The 4037-nt window shown below is 43.3% G+C and overlaps 1 protein-coding gene across 1 annotated transcript in view; it reads right to left on the bottom strand.

Moving 5' to 3' along the window:
- The window catches only part of Zeb2 (zinc finger E-box binding homeobox 2), a 135262-nt gene extending 133360 nt beyond the window's left edge, over positions 1–1902 (bottom strand). Inside the window, 1 exon segment of the mRNA XM_070023618.1 lies at positions 1826–1902. The gene's annotated coding sequence lies outside the window, so the exon portion shown is untranslated.
- Positions 1903–4037: the final 2135 nt, after the last annotated feature.

Genomic DNA, 4037 nt, shown 5'->3' with positions numbered 1-4037 from the left:
TAAGCTCTATTAAATGATCGTATCCTTTCTGGCTTCGAAACTTTTGTACCTAAAAATCGAGAGAGGCGCTGCATTTTTTTTTTTTTTTCAGCAGAAACTGTCAAAACTTGGAGAAGGGAACCTCGCGGGCAGGCAGGAGAGGAGGAGAATCCTGAAAGTCGGTGGAGGTTGGGGAAGATGCTGTGCCTCGAGGATTAGTTTAAACAGGGGGCTTATAAAAGATGTAACAGATGCAAACTGTAACACAAGGGCTATTAACCCTTTCTCTGCCTCCAGTACACTCAGTCCCCTACGCCCCGCACCTATTGTTCTCCCTATGCTCGAAGCGTTGTGCGGAAAACCTGGAAAGTGAGTATCAGTTTCCACACATTTGTTGAGATAGGGGTGAGGGGGGGGGGAGGCAGAAGAGGGGAAGTGGATGTTTTAAAGAGGACCTTAGAATTACCTAGGCAATGCACAGAAAGGAGACTTGTAAGTTTGACACATTTTAATTCATTTTCTTGCCTGTCTTATTGATCTGAAAATGTCGAGGGAGGGGTTGAGATCTCTGAAATAAAGAAATGGTCATGCAAAGTGTCTGGGGTGAAACAGCTGGCCTGTCTGCATGCATGCTGAGACTCACACACAATTGCATATAAATATATGTTTAATAAAGTAAGTTGCTAGTTTTATGAGCGAGTGGGGGGGGGGGAGGAGAAAGAGGAGAGGAGCATTTGTGCTGTAAACTTTATCTTTGGCTGTTATTCCTAACTCTGGAGTAAGTAATCTTATCCTCATCATTACAGGGGAGCATGTAAAATATATAAGTAGGTGGAGATAAACACATTTATGTTAGCTGAACTTACCACTGTTCCTGGGAAGTCCTGCTCTCTCTCTCTCTCTCTCTCTCTCTCTCTCTCTCTCTCTCTCTCTCTCTCTCTCTCTCTTTCTCTCTCTCAACTTCTTAGTCCCAAACTATGAAATGGCATGTGTGTGTGACTCCTATGAAAATCCATGCCTATGTTACTTGGCTATTAAAAATACAATGATAAAAGTTACCCTATTTTAAACCTTGATACCCTGACAGTAGTTTTCTTTCCCAGCTGTAGTGACCCCCCACCCACTTTGGTAAACGACTCAAGTTCCAGGAGGACTTTCACTTCTTTATTATAATCACAGAAGTGAGGTGTTTACTTCACACACACACACATACACACACACACACACACACACACACAAAGAATGAAATAAAGAAATGAAACTCGCTAAGCAGACAAAAAACAGGCAACTTTCTGCTTAGAAAACAGCCCTTCTTGGGTGGGAGAAGTTGGATTGCCATGTCTAAGAGAAAGACTTACTCTCGAATTTAGTAGATCTATATCAAACAAGTTTTATAATTATTAACAGGTATTTGCCAAGTTTTAATTGGTGAACATAATGAATTGGAGCTAGATGCGAAAATAGAGAAGTTATCCCCTCGATGAGTTTTGATTCCAGCCATATAGGTTCTCAATAAAACTTTCTTATGCTGGGAGCAAAAGGCACCTTTGGTTACCTGAAGTGGACAGGTACAGGGCTAATTATTTGGGGAAAGGAAAAAGGGGAGAGTAAAAGGAAGGAGAGAGTTAGAAAAACAAGAGAAGGCAAAGAAGCCACTCCTGGGAAAAAGCATACTATAAAGCAGCTAAACCCACCTGAAATTCCTACCCACAGACAGCCCTTCTCACTTCAGACACATCCCCACTCAAAGGGAGAAAATTAGAAAAGGATGAGGACACACACAAAAAAAAGGTGTAAAAAACAACAACAACAACAACAAAAAGAAGGGAAAGGGGGGAAAACCTACCTGCGAAGTCTTGTTTGTAGTTTTGGCCAGAAATGGTGAGAAGAAAAAGCATGAAGAAGCCGCGAAGGTGTGGGGGAGAAAAAAAGGTGGAAGCGAAGGAAACAGCTCCCGGAGCAAACTGTACAAAACCTCGCCAAGAGTGTCGGGAGGCAGGACCGTTATTCCTGCGGAGCAGGTTAGGACTGATCTCTTTTCGGGCCACTCTCAGGAAACACAAACCTGGGGAACGGACTGACGTGTTACGCCTCTTCTAATGACATTTTTTTCTTTTTCTTTTCTGTAGGGGAGAGAAGAGAGACCCTGAAACACGCGCCACCTATCTTTGTGGGGAGGGATAATTGAAGCGCCCTGAGCGTGAGCATCATGTGAAAACGTGATCGCCCAAGTTTCTCTCTGGGAAAGGATCTGGGATAGATTATAACCTTGAAGTCTCCGCAAACGCTTTAGTGGAAGGAATGAAATTCCACCTCCCCTCCCTTCCTCTCTCCCTCCCGCGCGTCTCCTCTCTCCTCTCTCTCTCTCTCTCTCTCTCCTCTCTCTCTCTCTTCCTCTCTCTCTCTCTCTCTCTCTCTCTCTCTCTCTCTCTCTCTCTTTCTCTCCCCCTCCCTCCCCCTCTCCCTCCCCTGCGTCCCCTTCCTCTACTCCCTCCTTCTCCCTCACCCACCCTCCACCCTTCCCCTCCCTCTCTCCCTCCCTCCCTCCCTTCTCCCACGCCCCCCCCCCCCAAGCCTTTGGCATCATTATCCTCATCACTAAATCCTACAGAGTTACAGGGCGGAAAACCGTGCACATCACTCACAACTACAGAACTCCAAGGGACCGAAAGTTAAAGGGAAAGATCCTGGGTCTTCAATCCAGATCACCCCTTTCTATTTCTTTAATAGAGATATCTCTAATGACCAGATTTGAGCTGTTGTGTGGCTTTCAGAACGGCTTCTGAACTCAAATTCTTTACCCCCCCTCTCTCTTAAGATGCAAAAGCCAGAGGGTGGGGGTAGGGGGAGTGTACATAGAAACGGAATCTTAGGGTGTGTATAGGGGTGACTTGGATCATGATATTAAATGTACTTGGGGATTTTAATAAATGGTCACTAAATTAATGCAGAACATTACATTGACCAATCAGTAGATCTTCCTGCATCTCAGAGACCTCAATACAAAGTGAGTATGCAGACAGGCAGACAGAAAAGGAGAAAGGCCATAGAGGAACTTAGCAGGGAAGAGAGAGCACAATATTAAACGGCATGGGGTCTAAGTTTTGGAATATATTTTTTGATATTGCAATTAAAGTAAAATTAAAAAGAAAAGACTCCACCTTTGCTCTGAAGGGATTGTTATGCAAATATGGAAGGGATTTCCTGGAGAATACAGCTTTCTACTGTATGGTTAATTAAATAATCACTCAAAAGCTTCCAACATGACGCTTCTGTCGTAATCCAATCAGGTTACATAGGTCCTAAACAAGAAAGATATTTTCCACATCTGGAAGTCAGCAATTTAGCAAGTACTGCACATTATTAACCAATTCAGAGCCCACTTCCCAGGGGAATTTTTTTTGAAGTTTAAGTGTTCTTAACCAATGCTCTGCTGTTTTGTTAATCAAAAAGCTGGTTTACACTGCACATAATTGGAACTAATATAGAAGTAAATAAAGACAGCCAAATTTGAGGATGCTGAGCACAGGCGTTTATCGGAAAAGGAAGAAATCTCTTAGCCTCTGATAGTTCAGGCTCAATTTCTTCAAGTATTTTGAGGCTTTTTTTCCCCCTTTCAGAGTGAAAGTACTTGAGAACCTCAGAGCACAAATAAACTTCCAGTCTTAAAGCCTTTGGGCGCCCTTGGAAAGGTAAAGGTGTAGGTGTGAAATAGACCACAGGGTTGTTCCCACCATTTTTTCTGCTTTAATGTTGTTAAATATATTGCAGACCCTGGTTTTCAGTCTGATGAAATCTGAAACAAATAATACCCTGATCCAACAGTAGACTTTTACTTATATTAAGATAAACTGCTTTGAACTGTGCTTTGAATGTGTGCCTAAAGCAAGACTTTGAATGCAAGAGTCACTGGCAATTGCACTCAAAGGAGGGAAACGCCACCACACGAGTTGCCACATCCACAGTCCCAGAGGTACTAGTCTTTGTATTTTGTATGTTTATTTTTCGGGGGGGGGGGGAGGAATAACCACTCAGCATGACCACAGCTCGATCTTGTT

This window comes from Dipodomys merriami, unplaced genomic scaffold, assembly GCF_024711535.1.
Source record: "Dipodomys merriami isolate MVZ:Mamm:240054 unplaced genomic scaffold, mDipMer1.0.p SCAF_1, whole genome shotgun sequence".
In the NCBI taxonomy this organism is placed as follows: domain Eukaryota; kingdom Metazoa; phylum Chordata; class Mammalia; order Rodentia; family Heteromyidae; genus Dipodomys; species Dipodomys merriami.
Note: the sequence above shows the minus strand (reverse complement) of the source record. Positions and strands in the feature narration are given on the sequence as shown.